At 37.1% G+C, this 23916-nt stretch overlaps 1 long non-coding RNA gene across 1 annotated transcript in view; it reads left to right on the forward strand.

Annotated features, from left to right (window-relative positions):
• Window positions 1-3242: 3242 nt before the first annotated feature.
• LOC106026467 (uncharacterized) overlaps window positions 3243-23916 on the forward strand; it is a 52889-nt gene continuing 32215 nt past the window's right edge. Inside the window, exon 1 of the long non-coding RNA XR_001200100.3 lies at window positions 3243-3652. This is a non-coding gene — a long non-coding RNA (uncharacterized LOC106026467). The remainder of the gene's footprint in view (window positions 3653-23916) is intronic.

Consider the following 23916-nt stretch of genomic DNA (forward strand, 5'->3'; position numbering starts at 1 on the left):
AGTTGGGGGCCATCGTATATGGAAATGTATTTGATTTTGAAATTATGTATCTTTCTTAAGTATCTTTAACTTCCATTGTCTCTCTCTTTATATATATCTGATATATATATATATATATATATGAAATAAGATAAAAATATATATGATACATATGATATTGAATATGTCCTATAGGACCCTTAGGCTTTGTTCATATTTCTTTATTTCTTTTGTTTCTAAGACTGACTTATTTCATTTTTATGAAAAATTCACTTGTTCCTTTCTTCTCTATGTTCAGATAGTTGGACTTTGTTGGTGAACTTTTCATTTCAACTATCATGTTTTTAAGCTCCAGAAATAAATATTTTTTTTTATTTATGAGTATTCTTTACTTTTTTGTACATCATGTCTGGTTTCATTTAGTTATTTGTGAGTTCACTTCAGTGTTTTGAGCATTTTAAATTGGGCGGATTTAAAACCTTTTGTTAGTCTAGCCAATGCCTAAGATGTTCAAAATGTTTTAAATATACTTCATTTTTTTTTCTTGTGAGTGGGTGACACTTTATTATTCCTTTTCATTCTCTGTAATTCTTTGCTCAAAACCAGTAATTGGGTGCATTGTAAATGTGAAATTTTCCTCACATTGTAAAGTTTATTTGCCTTTCCGTAGCATTTTGTTTACACAGGGCCCAAAGGTTATACTTTGTCTTTCTAGAGTGATGGCTTCTTCTCTTCTCATTTTTCTCAGGGTCTCATTCTGTAAACATTCCCACCACATCTATGGAGGATTTGGGCAGATGTATATTTTGTGGTAGGTAAGAAATGTGCTGAATCATTTACTGAAACTTCCCCTATATGATTGTAAAATTGATGTTAAAGAAACCATTGTATCTCTAAATTCTGCTTGCTAATTATTGTGCTGTATCTTCCATTATCTTGTATTGGTGTGACAGACCACGAATACAAACCCCTCTGCTACTGGGCTTCTGTACCCAACTAAAATCTCAAGAACAACCTAATGCATATATGTAAAAAGAGCAGGCAGCCTGGACCATTCCAGGCTGCCCTTCAAAGTTTGCTCTGTTTGAAATTAGGTATCGCACAATACTGAGAACATTGTTGTCATTATATGTGTCTAAATATTAATCCAAATCCTCATGCAGTCTTAAATGTGGCTTTTTCAGAGGAGTGTGGATTTAGAATGCATGACACTGAAATTGATTCATTGTGCAATTCTAAGATGAAAGGTTTTGGATTAAGGGTGTGAGTGATTCCTGTTCTGTGTAACCTGGATAAAATACAAGGGATAGAAAGTGCCATGGTTGTCCCTTGTTCAGTTTTATTGCTTTCTCCCTGACATCAACCGTTTTCCCTCTGCAATGCCTCTCTGTTATGCCACCCTGCCTGGAAATCGGTCAGTTATGGACTGAAACCTGTGCAAATTGTGAGTTAAATAAACCTGTATCCCTTGCAGATTTGTGTTGGACATTTTGTCTTATTCATGAAAAAATTCGTCCTGAGAGTAGTATTGGTGGCACAGTGCTAGGGTGACTTACTGAGCAACCCATTACTATCTTATTGTCATTAATTCTGTATGCCAAATCATTTGCCAAAACTTCCAAGAGGAGACTTTACAGTGTAGCCTGGCACACTCAGATGTCTTCCTGGACTACACTAAATTCTCCATAGCATTGGCTCTCTCCTTGAAGCTCCAAAGTGTCTGTTCTCCAGGTCCCTTTGGCCTTACAACATTAAGATTCTGAATTTGCAGTTATGAGTTCTTAACAACTTATGCACAGATCATAAGTGGTACTTAAGAACTCCTGAGGACATAATGGGAACTGTAATTAGTGGAACTGGTATCAATTCACATTGTTGCTTTAGGTTCTTTCTCTCCAGAAATCTCACTGTTGTTCTAGTCATCACAGAATCAGTAAGACCAGGGCTTTATTTTTCAGAATATTTTATAATGGGTTAAATGAAGAGGAATTAGTTAGTTGTGAGAGGTTTCCCAGCCTGGGTGCTATGAAATGTTTCTGAAGGAAGGATCTTTATGGTGCAGTAAACTGCTACCTGAGCCATAAAAAACTGAAGAAGTAAGGTAAAGGCACATCATAGCTATCCTGAAATAATTTGTGACTATTACTTAGTAGCAGTTCTTGCAATAGAAGCAGCAGGATATCTTAGTATGCTGGCAGGTTACAATGGGATTTGGGTGTAAAAATCACTAGAAAGATTTCAATGCAGCTCTGAGTTTATCTGTCAGTTGAAAGAGTCTTTGGTTTAGAATTCTGGACTTTGTTTCAGTTACATGGCTCAGTTGCCTATTTCTGGATTTCATGATCTCATTTGACAGAGACACTATAGGCTGTATAAAAGGCTTTAAAATGTTTAAAACTATAATGTCAGTTAGAAAGGGAATCATTAGTGTCAACACAGCTTTTTGAATCTGTATCTCTTACTTTCTATATGCAATACTTCTCTCTGTGTTTCTGTACATTTTCATATGCATTGCCACACATGTATGTATATTCAATATATGCTTTTGTATATGATTACATATGCAGAACATACATGGAGATTTATATTTGTGTGTGTTCATGTACATGATACTATATGATTCTCTTTCTTGTTATGTCTTCATTTTTTCCTTTTCAAGCATAGTCTGGAACAACTGTGTTGCAGGAGACATTTTTTCACTCAGTTAGAATTTTTGAATTCAGCTGCTTCACCCTTATTATGAAGATGACCCGAGTCATTAAGATATTCTGCTACCATATACTCCATGAACAAAAAGAAAGCAAGTGGCAGGTACCTAGAAGATGATATTATCCCAATGTGAAAATGAATTTTATATTGGTTGTTTTTGAGTATATTGGATGAGGGGTCCTTGTGCACAAGGGTAACTCGACAACACTGCATTGGGCACCAGGATGACAGAGGATGTTTGCTTGCTATGCTGGAGCAAACAATGGCCTAAAAACACGGACACAGTGTCTACAGTTGATCTCATAGCACAAGTGTGGTCTGTACATCAAACACTGTCTAAATTTGAGGGGTCACTGTGGGCTTACAAAGAAAACATATAGCATTAACCCTTACGGTTTGTGGGTTAGGGCTGCTGTTCAATTTTCTGGTGCTACGTGAGCTTCTTTGAATCTAATGTTCTTTTAAAAACGTAATGCTACACGGTGTGACTTCCGTGTTTCAGTTTACACTACACTTTGAGGTAAACCATAACATGTGACTGCTCATTTTTTTTTTTTTTTTGGTTTTTCTCCCTGTATGCCTGCATCTCACAGTGAGTACACATTTGGGAACCTTCAGCCCAGAATATCTACCCAGTCTTTCTAATTCCCTATTTACTGCACTAACTTAAAATGTGACAATGCTCATGAACATTTTTAGTGTAAGAATCATAATTGCTGTTATCCTAAAAATTTTCATTTATGTGGATTTCTCAGACAGATTCAGGCTAACCAAATTACACTGGGTGAAGAAACAAGGCATTGGTACACTGTCATATGGCTGAAGTTTGTGAAGGTTTGGAGGCCCCACAACAAGCTTGCTTTTGAACCTCCAGCAGCTGTCACCTGCATTATATCTGTTTGCTGATGAATAACAAATGGGTGCTTTCGTCCTTCTGGAAAAAAGTCTTGTGGCTATTCTAAAGGTAGGTACAACCTGGGGATGCACCTATGATCTTGGAGCAGAGGCTATGTTGGGATTGGTGAAGCAGGGCTGAAGCTAATGAATTAGTTTATTTCTGAGTGCATCCTGAGCTCATGAGGGTTTTTGGACCAGGTATGAGAGTTTTGTTTGCATAGCCACGAAATGGAAGTGAGAGCTCTGGGCAGAGATCTTGCTTGATTTTCTCTATGACTGTCGTGGGACCAGCAAATACTGACCTCTTAGAATCACTCTCAGACAAGTTAAGAGAAAAGAAGAAGACCTACCTGAATAAAAGTCCCTATTAGTCCATTGTAAAAGTCCCACTAGAAAAAGAAATGCTCAGGAAGTACTGTCTGAAGAAATGAATAGAGATACTGGGTAAGGTCAAGGTCATTTGAAGGAGAAGTCCTAGGCTGAGAGACTTTGTAAAGAAGGTGTGTTCAACCCATTACCTGAAGGCTGTAAATGTCTCCCAAAATCAGGCCCACAAGATCACACACTTATAGCAATTTTCTGTGATTTTCAGCACTATTTTTTACGATTTGACTGTACAGTGCTCTTGCACAGATTGTGTGACAGTGGAACTCTGTATGCATGGGGACAGAGCAGTGTTAACTCTACACTCTGTTCTCACCACACACAGTGCTTTCATGAACTTCTATTTACAAGGATGAAAAAGAGAAAGCATAAAACTATATCAAAATTTTCTGAGAAGCATCTTGAAAACTAACTAAATTGCAACGACTTTCAGTGAAACATTTATGGATGAATTAGTTTCACAAATGAGGCCAAAGTTGCTATTAGATTTATGTTTGCATTTCCCCCTTAAAAGAGTGAAAAGAAGAATATAAATGTTTTGATATTCATATACATTAGCTATATTGTAGATTTAAAGTGTAACCCGTGACCATTTTTTTTATATACTGTAGACCAAAAAGTCTACAAATGTTGTGTTGTTAATGGTCCAAATTTTCACACTGGGTTAGGAAAGACCATGGACGTAAGAAACAGTTGGGCATTGGGGAAATAAGCAATGTGTCAGCTTCCTAGCTCTCCAGCATTCCTGGCTGTCCCAACTAGGTGAAATCATGTACACCCTGCCTGGGCTTTATTTATCCTCATTGCAGAGGAGACAGAAAAATATAAAGGAGGTCGTGTTCCACACAAGAATTTGTAAGTTTCTTTCTTGCTTAATCATAAATGGATATCATGTTGTAGTAACTTCTATCATCATTTCAGGTGACTGCTTTCCTTTTGTCCCTTACAGGTAGCTTTTGAACACATTTATTTCAGTAATTTCCCTTTTGTCTCCTGGCGGGTTACTCACTTTCCCCTTAGTGCATACAATGCTCTCAGGAGTATCATTTACATATTAGTCCCAGTCTTCTGAGGATATGCAAGTGAAATAGGTTGGCTAGCTTATTGTATCCTTTCAATTTGCACTTACCATATGTATTTCTCGTTGGTAACTGATAAGTTTGGATAGATGTTTATTCACATGCAGCCTATTTAAAGTACTTGATTTTGATAAATCATTGCCAGCCTATGAAGTTAAATTATTTTCCTTATAATTAGTGAGGAGAATGAGGGATGAAATAACTGCTTAATGTGTTAGCCTCATTTTTCCTAGGGCTCCTAAAAATCCTGCATCACGTTTATAATACTATATTATATGGATACATCATTGCTCCATCTAACTAATATGTTATTATTCAAACTATTACTAATTTCTGATAATATTAAGCAGTACTGAAAGTATGATCTTTATGCTGAGAACTCAGTGTATGCTGTGTGTAGTGCTGTATGTGTGTGCTCCTGTGCCCGCACTTTCATTTCGGTTTGCAGGATGTTCTCACAATATTAGAATTACTGTGCTGTATTATTGTCTGTTGTCACAAATGTTTCACCAGGGGAAAATGTTGGTAATGAGTGAGATTACACATGTGTGGGATCAGGGATTTGGGGGAAATCTCTGTATTTACCTATCCAGGTTTCTTTAAACCTAAAATTGCTGTTTAAAAATTAAAGAGTTTGCTGTAATATTAAAAAGGGTCTCTAAAACAAACATAAGCCCAAAGGAACAAACAAGCCAGTGAAGATTTATAGAACAGTTGATACAAGTAAAGTAAGAGTGCATGTAAAAATAATCATATCAATATCTATATAAAACATAATTCAGAAGAATTAATAAATCAGTAAAAGCCCAAGATAATCAGAGTGGGGATAAAAGCAAAATATAAACACATGTTATATGTAAAATGTTGCAAAAATTGAAAGGAGAATGAAAATAGAAGTACACACAGAATACCAGTATAGGTGGAAAGGTAACAGAAAATACTGATTTTTAAGAAAATAGCATTAGAAGGACATGTACAGTCCTTCCATGAGGACTATCAGTTTAATTCCTTGAGAAGATACATTAATTTTTATTCATTTGATTGAATATAATTGACAAAATCAAATTTACTTAAGTTGCAGAGCATCATGTTTTGATATAGCTGGGCACTATGAACCACTGCTACAATCACCTCACACACAGCAAATTTGACTCCTTCTGCTTAAAGTGTTTTATAATAGCACAAGTCAGAAATACTTTTAACCAAACAGAAAATGTTTTCAGCATCTAATTCTCAGAGTCATTAAAGAGTTAGTGAATGCTATTCTCAAAGATTTCATATTTCTGTATTAATGCATTTTTGAAAATAAAACAATCTATCATGTTCCTGCATAGGATTTTGTACCCTGATTTTTCACCTAATGAAGTGTACTGGACACATTGTTACCTCAGTAAATTCATGTCAGCATCATAATAACTTGATGACACACTTAATAACTTTTTCCATTCAAAATAGTGCCTTGATTACAACTTTCTCTTGCTCCTCTTTATTTCCTGTCTATGGTCAAATAATAGTCTACCTACTACTTTCATGTCATGTTTTACATTCCACACATTAGGAAAAACATACAATATTTGTCTTTCTGAAACATAAATTTCATTTAACTTGATCGCCTTCAGTTTCATCCTTTTTTTGCAAATACTTGATTTGATTCTCTTGATGGCCAAATAACATACCATTGTACGTATACACCACAATTTATTATTATTATTTTCTTTTAAAATGGGACAAATAAAACTTAACAAATCAGAACAAAGCAGATCAGAAGAAAACAATGTAAGTGACATAGATTTCAATGCAAAACAATTGGAGATCTACTGTGGCTAGCATTTCTCTTGTTTCCTTCTAAATTGTTATCCAGATCTTCAATCACAATGAATTCACACAAATCAATGTAGTATAAAACAGATAGAAACAGAGTAATCTAGGCATTACAAGTCTCTAAAATCAGCTGAAAAGAATATCAACAATGACTGCAATAATGTCTCTTGTTCTCTTCAAAATAGAGCCATCCAGCCCTTCAGGTATGTTGAAATTCAATAATAGAAAACAGACTAAAACTACTCTGAACAAAGAATAAAAGCATTACTGGATTTCACATCATGATGATATGTGATCACCAATGGATACCATAATGTCTCTTTTTCTTCAAAGCATCTGTTCATCCTATCATGCATAACATAATTGATTCTCTTAAACTGTTTAGGAGAAATTTTGGGCATGTATAAGCCTATACATATATACCTATCCTTTCTGTATTAGCAGGAAAAAACCAAACCAAAGCAAACCAAACAAAACAAAACAGATTACTAGAAAAACAAGAAACAAAAAACGCAAATGAATGACGATAGCTAAGTACCCAAAACAATGACTATATAGGCCTGCGAAACAAGGTAAGACGAGCATAATCAGGGTTGTTACTTTGTATCGTGATCTTCACAAGAGTTCCTCAGATCACCAGACCGAAACATGCCAAATTGTTCCATACCCATTAATGTTAACTGTTCTGTTCCAAGTACTAATAGAATTTTTATCACAATCATCTTAACTATCCTGCATGTTTACACAAACGTAGATTTTTTTTTTATTTTCCCATCCTATTTCCTTTTCCTCCTTTTCTCTGAGATATTCTTTTTTTCTCCTTTGAGCAGATACTTTCCCTATCACTGGATTGATTGAGGATTTTATATCTTATATACTCTTACCATTTCTTACACTACAGAGAAAATGCAGTATTTACACATGTGAGTTTGATTTGTTTCATGTGTGAGTATGGTGTCAAATTGCATTTGTTTACCTATAAATATCTCAGTGTTACCATTCTTCATAGCTGAGTAGTACTGCTTGTATAAACTTACCACATCTTTTTTATCCATTCCTCAGTAGATGGGCATTTACGTTGTCTCCAAATCTTAAGTTTTCAATTCTTCTGGAAATGTGCCCAGAAGTGGAATAGCAGGGCAAAATGTGACTTCTCATTCCAGCTTTTAGGGGCACCTCTAGACTGAACCCCATAGTGGGTGCCCCATCTCTTGCACCAACAGTGCCAGAGAGTTCCTTTTTAGGCACAGACTCTCAAAGATTTGTTGATTGTAGTTTTCTGGATCCTGGCCATTCTTTCTGCAGTGAGATGCAACCTCAGTGTGGTTTGAATGTGCATTTGTCTAATGAACAATGGTGACAAACATTTTTTCATGAATTTATTTGCCTTTCATATTTCTTTATCAGAGAAACGTGTATTCATCTCAGATGCCCATTTTAGGATTGGGTATTTGAATATCAGGGTACTGAAATTTCAAAATACTTTATATGTTCTGGACTGAAGTTCTTTGAGAGACAGTTGACTAAGATTTTTCAAACCACATGGGTTTCCTCTTTACTCTGCTGAAAATTTATTTCAACATGCAAAACTTTTTAATAAGACAAGAACACAATTATTGATTCTGGGAAGCATCTGGTGAAGTTTGATTTTTGTTCATGAGTTCTCTATCTATCATAATACCTACCTCTTCAGATTTCTACCTACTTTGTCTTCCAGAAAATGAGTAGTACTTTTGTTTTTATATTTAGATCTTTTTTCCATTTTAACTTTAGTACATGGTAATAGGCATGGTCTACATTTATTTTTTGGCTCGTGGAGAGCCAGTTTTTCCACTAGCACTTTTTAAAAGGACAATGTTCAGTGAACATGTTTGGCTCCTTTATCAAAGATAAGGTGGTGGAGAACATGGTGGGCAGATAGCAGCAGCTATGGAGGCTCTCTGAAAGACCCAGCTTAGAATTCAGGAATGGTGCAGAGTAAGGATTCATAGGCAAGTGGAGATTTGCCCTACTGACCCAAGAATGAACTGGGCTGAGAGAAACCAACTGGGAATGCAATCCTGGTGCTATAACAGAAACAGAAAAGGCTCAGCATGGAAGTTGGAGCCCGTGCTATTGGAAACCGCGATTTGGGTTTCCCACTGCTGCTGTTGCATCTACATTGGCTCGGCAGGGAGAGAGATGAGTGAAAGCTCTGAGAACAGGAATCGGTGAACTGAGTTGAAAGCAGGACGGGCGGGGAGCTGTGCATTGACTTGTGGTGAGTGAGAGAAACTGGGACTCTTCCATGGTTTAGGAGCCTCCAACAGAGGACATTCTGGGATGGATCAGACTTGGGGGAACGGGGTGCTGCAGTGACTTCAGCCCAGTATACCCTCTCAAGTGGGATTGGTGAGCAGTACCTAGCCTAGGTGACATGCTGGCTGAGACCCAGTAGGCTAGCACAACCCAGATCCCAGTGCCTGAAGGTGACCTAGAGGGGCGGGCCCTGCATAGGCTGCCTGGTCTGCAACTTCCTGGTGTGCTGCGGTGGGCAGGAACACATAGCTGGCACAATTCAATCAGACTGTGGCTGACAGGAAAGAAAGCTGGGCCTCCTATACACACTTGCATATATAAGGAACAAAGAATATGGGAAGAGGCACAACAAGAAAGGGTCCTCAGCCTCCAATCCTGAGAAAGAGGCAATAGCAGATACAGCACCAATAGATATAAAGCGCTATCTCCAGAGCCTCATAGACAAGTTCAAGAATGAAGTTATTAATGACCTGAAGCTAGACATAAGCAGCATAGTTAGAGAAATGCTAAGCACCACCCAAGATAAAACAGATGGTGTAATGGAATAATAGAAAAAGAGGGGAGAATTGTTTGATGGAGAAAATAGAGAAAGCATAGAATACGTGAAGCAGGTTCAAAGAGATTACCAGGAAACTAAAAACTCTATCGAAAACTGGCATAACAGCTTGAAAGAAACTTAGGACAGATTATCACAGCTGGAGGGCAGATTTGTAATAGGGGAGAATGAAATGAAAAACTTCTTTAAAATAACAAAGAAACAAACAGCAATAATACAAAGACTAGAAGATGATAACAGGATCCATAATTTAAGAATTAAGAACATAAAAGAACAAGTAGGGACACAAACAAATGAACTACAAAAGCTAATCACAGATATAATCCAGGAGAATTTTCCTAATTTAGCAAATGGTAAAGATACTCAGTTGTATGAAGCATACAGGAACCCAGCCACTTACAACCCAAACAGATCAACGCGCAGGCATATAATAATTAAAATTCCAGAAATCCAATACAAGAACAGAATATTAAAAGCCGTCAGAGACAAGAAACACTTACAAGGTTTCCCTTGTAAGAGGGATCACTTACAAGGGAACACCCATCAGAATTACAGCAGATTTCTCGGCACAAACCATCAAATCACGAAGAGCATGGGGCAAATAATTCAAGCTTTGAAAGGTAATAATCTCCAGCCAAGATTGATATATCCTGCACAACTATCCCTCGAAATTGATGGAAAAACGAGATGCTTGCCGGATAAAGAGGATCTAGGGGAATATGTAACCACCAATTCAACTCTATAGAGAATACTGCAGGATATTCTAAAAAGGAAAAATACGAAGAATCCAGAAAATAGTGGCAGAGAAGCCACAATGAATGGAGCAGAAAGCAAAATGAAGAAGACAAACTGACAACTAATGACAGAAAAAGAGCTCAACAGAAATGAGACAGAGAAGACTGGATGATAGGAACAGCTATTTTGGAGAAAATGACATCTTAATAGGAAATACTGATTTAGTATCATCTTGTTTTGAAGTCTCATCAAGCTTTTGTTCTTCTGTCTCCAATGGTCTAAACAGGTTGTATCTTATTGGATTTTATTATGTATGATAGTATAAGCAAAAACTTTTATAGACAAGGAGATTATACAGAAACCATTGTTCATTTTCTGTTAGTTGATTCTAAATACTCTGTAATACTGTCATTCTCTTAAATGGTTTTACATTGCTTTGATATATTTGATGCTACAGTATATGAAACTGTACTCAAAAGATTTCAAGGAAAGAGACAATATGGTAACTACTTTTATGTTGGGATTATCTTGTGGTGAAAAACTATTTTGCTTAAATGGTTATGTTTTGATCTGCACTGTTTTGCTGTTTTGCCCTCTTTTATCTCAATCTCCATTTTATTGTTTACTTTATTATTTTTATCCTTTTAATTAAGGGAAATATAAATAAAAAATAGCAGGATATATTATAGTAACCCACTTTGACTTTCCATTATCCTGATTTAAAGCCCTGTATTGCTCTCACCATCTTGTTTTGACTGATGTTCCTCTATTCTGTTTTGCTTGATAGTACCAGGTTTGAAAGTTTAGGCAACAGGTGTGAAGATAGGGGGATTCATTATGACGCCCATTCTGGTTCACTATTATCTACTATTGAAGACCTATAATGTCTCCAATGTTTTGGTTTCTTTGGTTTTGTTCTTTACTGTTTTGTTCAATTTTATTATAACTGATGATATAGGCCATTCTATTAGAGATAGCAGGAGGCATTATGGCAACCATTGTTGATCACCTCGTATTATGCTTTTACATTTTCTATTATGTCCACCCTTTTGATTGGACTGACGCTGTTCTGTTATGTCACATTTGGTTCTACTCTCTTCCAAAAAAGTAATAATAAGTGTGGGAGCAACAAAACCCAAAATGTGTAATAGTAATTGTACAAAAGAGAGGAAAAGAAAGTGCTCTAAACGATATAACTGCATGTATATTTAAGTGTATAATATAGATACTGATATCACTGAGTTTTGTTGGATCATTGAACAGAACTGTTTGCAGTCTCACTGTTGGAATATCCACATTATAAGCTTTAATTTTGTAATTTTAACAATTATTTCTAAGATGACAATATGTAATCCATTAACTAGTGATTTCCTACAGTTTATTTTTTTTTCTGTAAATCTGTATAACTTGTACCCTTTCTCTGCTTTTTTTTTATCTCCTTAAATAAAATTTAAAAAAAAAGATAAGGTGGCTGAGGGCATTTGTAGTTGTAGTTGTATCTTCTAATCTACTCCATTGATGTTCAAGTTTATTTGAATTTCAGTACCATGCTGATTTTATAGCAGTAGCTTTTTGTATTACTGCAAGTCAGGAATTGTGATGTTTCCAGCCTAGCCTGTGTTGCTGAGAATTTTCTTTGCTACTTTAAGTCTATTCAGGATTCAGATGAATTTCAGGAGTGAATGCTCTAGATCTGTCAGGTATATAGGGGTATTTTGATTGGAATTTAATTAAATCTGTATAACAATTTTGGGAGAATGACCGTTTTCACAATGTAAATTCTTCCTATACATGAACAAGAAATTGTCTTTCCATTTTCTGAGATCCTCTTCAAATTCTTTTTATTGGGGGGGGGTATTGTAATTTTCCCTAAATAGAGAGTTCTTTTACTTCTTTTGTTAGATTCATTCCTAAGTATTTCATTTTTGGATTCTAATTTGAAGGATGTTGATTCTCTTATTTCTGTCTCAATGAATTTGTTGTTTGTGAATACGAATGCTATTGATTTTTGTGTATTGACTCTGTTCCAGCTACATTACTGTCGTTATTAGAGCTAGGAGTCCTTAAATGGAGTTTTGTAGCTCTTCTATGTAGAGTATCATGTCATGTGCAAATAATGATAATTGAATTTCTTTTCCCAACCTTACTTCTTTTATTTCTATCCCTTATCTAATTGCTCAGGCTAGTATATCTAGCACTATATTGAAAAAGAGTAGTGACTATGGACGTCCTTGTCTGGTTCCTGATTTTAGAGTAAAGGCTTTAAGTTTTTGGCCTTTTAGTATGATACTAGCTGTTTGATTATCATAGATGGCTTTTTCAGAATGAGATAAATACCATCTATTCCAATTTTCTGTTAGGTTCGTATCATGAATGAGTGTTGGACTTTATCAAAAACTTTCTGTATCTATAGAAATGATCATGTGATTATTATTTTTGGGTCTATTGATATGGTGGATTACATTTATTGATTTGTGTTTATTGAATCATTGCTGCATTCCTGGGATGAATCCCACTTGCTCATGGTGCATAATCTTCTTGATGATTTGCTTAATTCTGTTTCTCAGTATTTTATTGAGAAATTTTTGCATGTATGTTCATTAGGGAGGTTGACCTGTAGTTTTCTTTTTTGTTTGTGGTTTTTGTATTAGAGTAATATTTGCTCCCACGAATGAGTTAAGGAAAATTGCTTCCCTTTCAAGTTCATTGAAGGTTTGAGGAATGTTGGCATTAAGTCTTCTTTGAATTTTTTGTAGAATTCTCCAGTGAATCCATCTGGACCAGGACATTTCTTTGTTAGTAAAGTTTTTTATTTATTTATTTAAAATTTTATTTGAAGTGAAATTAAAAAATAGATAAAAGGGTAAAAACAATACAGACTTATAGAAAAAAACCTAAACAGTAATCACTAGTTGATAAATTATATTTTGCTCTTAGAAATAGTTAAATTACAAAATTAAAACATACAAATTAGACATTCAAAGAGAGAGACTGCAACAGTTCTGCTCAATGATCCAAGAAAATCTTAGTGGTATGTTTATCTATCCTACACACTTAAACATACCTGCAGTTATATTCTTTAGAGCATTTTCTTTTCCTGTCTGCTTTACCTAGCAATTACACATTTTGGGTTTTATTACTCCTACATTTATTAATACACGTCACACTAGATATACAATGTGATTTTTATTAATATGATTTTTATTTATTTCACTTACAAGGATAGAGTCAAGTTGTCTCCATTTACCTATGAATGTCTCAAGATCATCCATTTTTATAGCTGAATAAGAAGAATACCACATCTCTTTCATCCACTCTGTGTTTGATGGGCATTTTGGTTGTTTCCAAGATTTAGGTACTATTAAATTGTGCTGCTAGGAATATGGGTGCATATATATCACTGTAGTATGAAGTTTTCATTTTTTCTGGGAAAATAGCCAGGCAAGGAGTAGCTGGATTGAATGGAACTTCCAAGTCTAGTCTTCTGAGAAATCTCAATACTGATTTCCATAGTGACTGCACCAGTCTACACGCCCACCAACAGTGGGGCAGTGTTGCTTTTACCCCACATCCTTGCCAACATTTGTTATCAGTTGATTGCAGAAGGCAGCTATTCTTTCTGGAGTGAGATGAAACCTCAATGCTGTTTTAATTTGCATGTCTCGAATGACCAGTGATGGTGAACACTTCTGCATGTATTTAATTGTGCCATTTGTATATCTTCATTTGAGAACTGTGTGTTCATCTCAGAAGCCCTTTTTGAGATGGTTTTTGAATGTGGGGCCTTAATATTTTTCAGTTCTTTATATGTTCTTGATATAAGTCCTTTGTCTAAGGAGTTGCTGGCTAAAATTCTTAACCATTCTGTGGGCTTTCTTTTTACCCTGTTGCTTTCTTCCGAAGTGCAAAAACTTTTAAATAACATGAGATCCCAGTTGTTGATTTTTTGAAGTGTTTCCTATGAAGTTTATATTTTGTTCATGATTAATCTGCTTACCCCTATGTCTCTAAGACTTCTACCTACCTTGTCTTCCAGTAGATTTCTTATCTCTGTTTTAATATTTAGATGGTTTATCCATTTTCACTTTAGTTTTGTGCATGGTGATAGGTATGTGTCTAGTTTCAGGCTTTGGCATGTGGAGAACCAATTTTTTCAACACCATTTATTAAAGAAGCTATTCTTCCAGTGAGCTAGCTTAGCACCTTGGTCAAACATCAAATGGCTGAGTGTCTTGCTAGTTGTGTTTGCATCTTCTAATCTGTTCTATTGATCCTCAGGTCTATTTCTTTGCCAGTACTATGATAATTTTTTTCACTGTGGCATTGTAGTATAGCTGCAAGTCAGGAATTTAGATGCCTCCTGCCTCACCTTTGTTGCCCAGAATTTCCATTGCTATTCTAAATTTCTTCTATTTCCAAATGAATTTTAGGAGTGTTTTCTCTAGATCTGTGAAGTATGTTAATGGTATTTTGATTGGGATTGCAATAAATCTGTATCGTAGTTTTGGGAGTAAGGCCATTTTCACAACGTTGGTTCTTCCTAAGGGCATGGAATATCCTTCCACTTTCTACTATCCTTTTCCAACTCCTTTTTAAGAGTAGTAATAATTTTCATCACATAGGTCTTTTACATTCTTACTTATGTTGATTCCTAAGTATTTCATTTTTAGATGCTATTGTGAAAGGTGATATTTTCATAATTTCTCTCTCTAAGACTTTTGTTTGTGTGCAGAAATGCTATTGACTTTTGAGTGTTGACTTTATGTCCAGCTATATTGCTGAAATTAAACATTACTTCTAGTAGTCTTTTAGTGGAATTCTTTGGGTCTTCTATATAGAGTTTCATGTTTTCTGCAAACAGTGATAATTTAACTTCTTCACTTCCTATCTTTATTCCTTTTAGTTTCTCTCTCTTGTCTGATTATCCTGGCTAGTGTTTCCATTACTATTTTGAATAGGAGTGGTGACAATGGACATCCTTGTCTTGTTCCTGTTTTTAGAGTAGAAGCTTTCAGGTTTTGTCCATTTAGAATAATGCTGGCTGCTGGTTTGTCATAGATGGCCTTTTTCAGTTGATGTATACAACATGTCCTCTGAGTTTCTGTTTTTTTTTTTTTTTTATCATGAACAAGTGTTGGATTTTATTGAAAGCTTTTTCTGCATCTATTGAGATAATCATTTAATTTTGGTTTTTGGTTCTATTGATGTGGTGTATTACATTTATTGACTTGCATATGTTAAACCATCCCTGTATTCCTGGGATAAACCCCACTTGGTCGTGATGTATAATCTTCTTGATGATTTGCTGCATTCAATTTGCCCTGTATTTTATTGGGAATCCTTGCATCAATGTTCATTAGTGAGACTGGACTATAGTTCCTTCTGGTTGAGTATTTCTCTGGTTTTGGTGGCAGAGTAATACTTGCCTCCCAGAATTCTGTAGGGAGGATTGCTTCCCTTTCAGTTTCATTAACGCATTTGAGGATTTTTAGCCTTAAATCTTCTCTAAATTTCTTGTAGAATTCAGCCATGAGTATATCAGGACATAGAGTTTTTTTATTGGTAAGTTTTTAATCACATTTTCAATTTCAAATGCTGATATTGGGTCATTGAAACCTTCCTGAGTGAGCTTTTGTATTTCATATGTTTCTTGAAGTCATCCATTTCCTCTGTATTTTTCATCCTATATGAGTAAAGATTTTCAAAGTAGGTATTCATGATCTTTTCAACTGAATACCTGAAGGCCTCTAATTCAGAGGCAAAGTTACCAAACTGGAGCAAACCTGATGAGGTCCCCTTTTTGGTTACTGAGTCTCCATTAATCCAGCAAGGCTACTCCAATGAAATCCAAGGTTCTGGGAAGTGGAAGCGCAAGGGCTCAACCATTCCACATAGAAATCATACACGATATTCTCTTTCAATATGCTTATTCTTGAATAACTCAAAACTGGAACACCTGAATTCAATATAAATTGCTACATGAGGGTTAATTTAATACCTTCTACACTTGTAAATTTTAAGACTAGATAATCCAATCAGGACTAAGGTAAAATCCAGTCCTCATAATTTTCTTTTTTCTGTACCAGTCTGCAACACCCATGTATGTGAAATAGCTCCTGAGGGCAGAGCATAAACCATTCCACATAGAAATCATATAAGATACTCACTTTCAGAACACTTATCCTTGAATTACTCAAGACTGGAACACGTGACCTGGATCAAATTTCCTACATGATGGTCAATTTAAACCCTCCTCATCTCCTAAGCATTAAAACTAGTTAATCCGATTAGGAACAACATAAAATCCAGTTCTCATAATTTTCTTTGTTCTGAAAGAGTATGCAACAGAAATGTATATGAAATAGCTCGAGGACCATGGGGTAACCATTTCACATAGAAATCATATATGATACTCCCTTTTAATGCACTTATCCTTGAATAAATCCAGAATGGAAAACCTGACTTTGAGGAAAATATATACATGAGGGTCAATTTAAACCCTCCTAATCTGCTAAACCTTAAGAACAGATAATCTGATTTGGCTGAACAATAAATCCAGTTGTCATAATTTTATTTGTTCTGAATATGTCTGCAGTAGAAATGTATGTGATGTAGCTGATAGACTTTGGTGTAAACCATTCCACATAGAAATCATGCAGGATACTCATTTTCAACATTTTCATCCTTGAATAACTCTAAACTGCAACACATGACTTGGATGAAAATTCCTACATGATGGGCAATTTAAAAGCCTCTAATCTGCTAAACCTTAAAACCAGTTAATCTGGTTAGGACCACCATAAAACCTATTTCCCATAATCTTCTTTGTTCTGAAAGAGTCTACAGTGGAAATGTATGTGAAATAGCTCTTAGACCATAGGGTACACCATTCTGCATAGAAATGATGCACAATACTCACTTTTAATATGCTTATCCTGGAATAACTCAAAATTGGAAAACCTGACTTGGATGAAAATTCCTACATGAGGGTCAGTTTAAACCCTCCTACACTGGAAAACATTAACACTAGATAATCGGATTAAGATGAACATAAAATGAAGTTTTTGCAATTTTCTTTGTGCTGAATATATCTGCAATAGAAATGTATGTGAAATACCTCGAGGACCATGGAGTAAACCATTTCACGTAGGAATCATACACAATACTCTCTCTCTCTCTCTCTCTCTCTCTCTCTCTCTCTCTCTCTTTTGGTCTTTTTCCCTTTTATTGGTACCTGGGACAGAACTCATGACTGCCTGCTTTACAAGGCAGGTGCTTATGCCCCTGAGCTAAATCATCAGCCCCTAACGACACCCTCTTTCAATATACTTATCCTTGAATAACTCAAACCTGGAACACCTGACTTGGATATAAATTCCTACATGAGGGTTAATTCAATCCTTCCTACACTTGTAAACTTTAAAAATAGATAATAGAACAAACATAAAAATCCAGTTCTCATAATTTTCTTTGTTCTGAAAGAGTCTGGAATAGAAATGTGGGTGAAATAGCTCATAGACCTTGGGGTAAACCATTCCACATAGAAATCATGCATGATACTCATTTTCAATATAATTATCGCTGAAATACTCAAGACTAGAACAGCTGACTGGGATGAAAATTCCTACCTGATAATCAGTTTAAACCCTCCTACACTGGTAAACCTTAAGAACAGATAATCTGATTAGGATGAACATACAATGAAGTTCTTGTAATTTTCTTCGTGCTGAAAGAGTCTGCAATAGAAATATATGTGAAATAGCTCAAAGGCCATGGGGTAAACCTGTTACACAGAAATCATAAATCACTTTCAATACTATTATCCTTGAATAATTTAAGACTGGAACACCCTGACTTTGATGAAAATTCCTACATGAGGTTCAGGTTAAACCCTCCTACACTGATAAACGTTAAGACAAGATAATCCAATTAGGATGAACATAAAATCCAGTTCTCCTAATTTTCTTTGTTCTGTAACAGTCTGCAATCGAAATGTATGTCAAATAGCTCATAGACCTTGGGGTAAACCATTCCACATAGAAATCACAAAATACTCAGTACATAAGTAGGTGTATGCAATACATAAGTATGGGAACTACTTCCTAGGAAGTTGTTCCTGGTGTCCAGTAGCAGCCAGCAGAGGTCAGAACCAAGCCTAGTGCCCTCCAGTCTCCAACCAAAACCTTGGCCCCCCATGTGAAGCCCTCCCTGTACAAAGAATACACTCCTCGATCTGAAGTGACAGATATTCCTGATCTGCATGGACTGCCACCCAAGGCTGTCCTCTGCAAAAAAAGAGAGCCTCTTACAGCTGACAAAAGATAAATGAAAGAAACATTGGCCTCGGATGCAAGGCCACGCGCAATCCTGGGAAGATTCTGATCAGTCTCCAGAGAAGGCAATGTTCAGAGCACCTACAGAGCTACAACTTAAAAACACTAATGCAGAGCCTAATCCTAATCGTAACATTCTCAAAAGTGGCGGCCTCCTTCCTTCGGTGCCCCCCTACAACACGGGACAGGTCCATAACCGAAGAAATGTTTCACGTGCCCTGTATGTCTATGATGTCTTTCTTTGCCTCTTTCTGTTTCTCCCTGGACTTCTGAATCCTCCACTGTGGCTAGGTTTGCAAGCTGCGCCCTCTGGTGACGAAACGTGCAATAGGCGGTAACCTCAGATAGCTGAGGTAGACCTCCAAATGCAGGTCGACCTAAGTGGCTAAACTTAACGGTCCGGGGGCGGTCCATCGCACTTTCCCCATGCAACTCCTCACGCCAGGAGGGGAGTGGGGTTAGGATGGCCCCGATAATGGGTCCAGGGGGTCTTTCCTAAGCCACTGGCCAACTAATCATCACCTTCTGCTAAACCTAAACCCCTGCCGCTAGCCACTCCTCTGCTCTAACATATCTATAGCAAACTCCTCATGGAACATAGAAATACAATAAATTTTGCCATGTGGAAAAATTGGACCAAGAGACTCTAGTTGTTTCTTTGGTGAAACAGACAGAACAACTTCCTCTATGGCTGGGGGCCATCCAATCCCACATCAGAGCCCACATTCCTTCAGGGTGTGTGGAGGAAGGAGTAGAGGGTGGGGGTTTACAGGGGCATCCTCAGGCTTCTCTAAGTCACCAGCTGATAACTCCAGTGATCACTAACCCTCACTCTATGCCAGACCTAAGCCTAACCAACCCCTGTGTCCACTCCCCTGCCCTCATCCAGTACTCCATAAACCCCACGAACAACACTTTGCCTGGCTTCAAAGGTCCCATTCTGCTGGAAATGAGTTAGCTAGCATCTGACTTTGACTGGTCTTGGGCTTATTGGAAGTAAGGGTCTGTAGGCCCCCACCCTGGGAGAGAGGGTGGTGGCAAACCACTCACAGAAGGGTGTGCTCCAGAGAAAGTGTCAGTCTCTCTGGGCAGTACTGGAACTGCTCCCTCCTGAGCCTCAGGGGAGGATCTGATATCAGGCTGCTCAGTGACACCAACCTTGGCCCTGGAGGGTAATTTTGGGCACAAGGCTGACTCTTGTTTGAGCCTGAAGGGTATATGCAGAGGCCAGGCTGATGGTAAAGGTAGTGGACAAAACCAAAAACCCAATATTGGAGGCCCCATGGATGGAGGGAAGACCGGCAACAGTGATTCATTCCAGTGGTGTGCCTCCTTTTCAGAAGGACTGAGTCCATTCCCCGGAGACACTGGATGCTGACTCATACCTATGCACAAACAAAACCCTGAGTTCCTCTACAGCCCAAAGAGAGGGACATCAGAAAGCACTTTCCACCACCTCTCTCGTGTCCCTGATGAATGTTGCTCTAACTCCCTTGCCAGCAGGTATCAGGGTGGCTTCCTCAATGGGTAGCCAGACAGACAGAAGACAGACAGACAGACTTACAGTAGAGGAGAGGGCTGTGGATTCCTCAAAGACATAGGCCCCAGAACAGCATACCCATCTGTGGGTCAGGACAGTTCTTTTTCTTCACTTGCCTCAGACAGGTAAATGAGTCTGTGTGACCCTCTGTCCATCCGTGTGCCACCATCTGGTGCTGCTGCATGGGATCCTTCTCGGGTAATGGCCTTCCTTCCGGTTCCCCTGACCCCTTGTCCCATCCAGGGTGGATGGCCCAACTGGGGCAAACATCCTCTCAGACAGACATACTTGTGCACCTTAGAAATGGGCAGGATAGATATCTAGAGCACACTGATTTTTATCTAGGGGTGGATGAGACTGCATTAGGCTGGGTGACTTTGTTGGCTTCTATTTTTTAGGGCTCTCCCAGTTGTCAAATATCTTTTAAGCAATATCTAATAACTGACTGAAGGGAATTCCCTCAAACTTTTGCAATTTTCCCTTAATATCAGGGGCTGACTGGGTTACAAATGCAATCTTAATGGACTTTGCATTTTCAGGTGCTCCCTGATTTATGGGTTTATAAATGTCATAGACCTTTTGCACTGTTTCCAGAAAACCCCGAGGAAGTCTCATTAGCCAGTTGTCTCACCTGTGCTACCTTGGGCAAAATGGTGGGGTTACTGGGGCGCCCTTTCCAAGAACAACTGGCAATACCAATGGAGAACCTCCTTACCTCTGGCTGTCCACTCAGGTTGGACAAAGGGAAAACGTGGTTCTGGTTTTCAGGATCAGAGGACATGTTCCATCTGAATCACACACTGCTTTTTCATCCCAGGGTGCAAACTCTCTCTCTCTCTCTCTCTCTCTCTCTCTCTCTCTCTCTCTGCCTCTTCTACTGTAAACAGAACCTGTAAAGTCTGCTGGCAATCATTCCAAGTGGGACAATTATTGAAAAAGATAGAATCCAGAAGAGAAATTAAGGCCTTGTGGATCCTCAGAAAAATGATGGGTTCTGCTGTTTCTGATAATTTTAGGATTTGAATCTATTTGTTCAGCTTCCACACTGGAACTTGTTTTTTCAGCTTTAAAATCAGAATCAATAGTCAGCACTAATTTCCACTTTTGTAACAAATCACTTTCCCACAAGTTAACTGGAATAGGTGCCATATGAGGTAAAAAGAATCTCTTTTGTTGGTTGGGTCCCCTCTAAGACAAAGGTGAAGCACTCTGTAACAAAATCAACTGGGCCACGTAGCCTCCCTGTTCAAAAACCCAGATATCCACAACACATGAAAGAACTTGTATTTCATCTCTACAATGTTCAATCATACTAGGCACAATAGTTATTTATTTTAAAGTTATATCATCTTTTTCTAGCACAAGGCTAACTGTTCCTTAGTTGGGGGACCCCAAATTCTTGTCCTAGAAAGCAGTTCCTCAAACAGATTGGGACCCTTTCTATTTTTATGAGCCTTCTCCAAGAAAAGAGTTTTTAGCTTCACATCAAAATGCAGGAATTGACCATGAGACAGGCACGTTATTGCCGAATGTTTGATATCATAAGGTGTCAACTGATATGTATCTAAAATATTTTGCAGTAAAGGTTGACTAATTCAATTCTATTAAATTTTGAAAATATTTGTTTCTTTTTTATTTAAAGCCTGTTATTCATAGGTACTATAATACAAAGCAAACAAAATTCATGTTCCCTCAAGCTTTCTATTACTTACCACACACACTCAAATTGAACTTTTCCTGTTTCACATTCTGGCACAGCCATAACTCTTTAAGACAAAACCACTTTCTTTGTCCCTCTTTTTCTTTCTTTACTTATTTCCAGTCAATTTCTTTCTCTCTCACTTTTCAGACAACATTAAAACAGTCAATAAAATCTTTGAAGTGACTTGCTTTCAGTCATCTAAAACATATTTAATCATTTTGTGTCTTTTCAACACCTTAAAAAGCTAAACCTTAAAAACTGTAACTTTCTTAACTGGCCCAATTACATCATGACCTGGTTTCATTTGGTAAAATTAATATGCTTTTTAAAACCCATATATATATATATATATATATATATATATAGAGAGAGAGAGAGAGAGAGAGAGAGAGAGAGATTTTAACCAGAAAGAAAAATACTTTTTAAAGGCACTCTGAAGTTGCAAGTAATCACTTCAGGACCGAAACATTAAACAAGGCACTGCAAAAGACAAGACCAACATTAAAGACACAAACAAAGATTTTTCTGTCCACAGTTTTGTGAGCCACTGGGAATGAGTTTTCTTTATGAACCTTGAGTTCAATAAGCTGCATGGATCCTGAAGCAGAAAATGGCAATGAGCCCCTAAATTAAGTAGCAAATTCAACAAGTTCAAATGGGCAAAAAAAAAAAAAAAACCAAAGTTACTAACAAGATTCAACAGATCCAAATGAGCAGATGGCACCAAAGTGCAGAAACACTGAACATAAAGACAAATGGGCAAAAAGCCCCAAATTACAAACAGGCAAAAAGACCCAAATACTTACAGATGTTTAAGCCAATCAATTGTTGAAAAATAATTTGGGGAGGGGTCCCCCAGTAATACCAGATGAGCACCCAAATATTGTACCCCAAAAATTAGACCCCTAAATGTTGTCCAAAAAATGGAGCAAGATTTTTTTAAAGAAAAGGAGCAGTTTTATTTAAGCTGGCAACAGCCATACAGTGCAGCTGGAGTTTGCTATGCCTTGTAACTTGTTTAAAATTTTGACAGACTTTTATAGAAAGAACAATCACAAAGTAAATCTTGGGTGGGGTAACAAGAATAAGGAAGACTTTGTTCGCCCTTGCTTGAGGGCAGAGAAGTTTTGCAGTTGGTGGTCAGCCATTTGCTTCTTTACAAGTATTTACCACCCTTTGTTTACTAATTTCGGGATCAACTATCTTTCACAAAAGGAGGACAAAAGTCGAGAGAGAGGAATGTAGGTAACTCAAGGTAGACCGATTCCAGGAGCAATTGTCCATCACAAGGGGATCAAGGGTCAACACACCACACATGTTACCAGGGTGATGGCACATGCAGAACAGTTTGGCAGTGCTTTTTAGAATAACATTTCCCCTTTCCACTAATTCCCCTTTCCCCTTGCCTTTATTTTTCTTTAGTTGTCTCTCCTCTACTTTCATGTCATTTTATTTATTTTCCACATTTAAGAAAATACATTTATTTTTGTCATTCTGACTCTGACTTATTTTGCTTAACAACAATCTCCATTTTCAGGAAATGATTTCTTATGGGACTATGACTCAGTGATACTCCAGTATGTATATATGTCACATTGTGTTTATCCATTAATCAGTGGGTGAGGGTCAGGGCTATTTCTATGGCTTAACTATTGTGAATTGCCCACAAATAAGCATAAGTGCACAGGTACATCTAGAGTATGCTGGATCTATATTATTTACACAGTATGGAGCAGGTTTCAATTTTTTGAGGTTCTATAATGTGTATTTTCATGGTGACAGTCCTAACTTACATTCTTATTCAGTGCTTATGAGCATTTATTGTTTGATAATCATTATGACTCAAACTAGATGGAATCTTAATGTAGCTTTATTTTAGTTCA

This window comes from Cavia porcellus, unplaced genomic scaffold (assembly GCF_034190915.1).
Source record: "Cavia porcellus strain 051 isolate PalLab524CR breed Dunkin Hartley unplaced genomic scaffold, mCavPor4.1 scaffold_1, whole genome shotgun sequence".
Taxonomy (NCBI): Eukaryota; Metazoa; Chordata; class Mammalia; order Rodentia; family Caviidae; genus Cavia; species Cavia porcellus.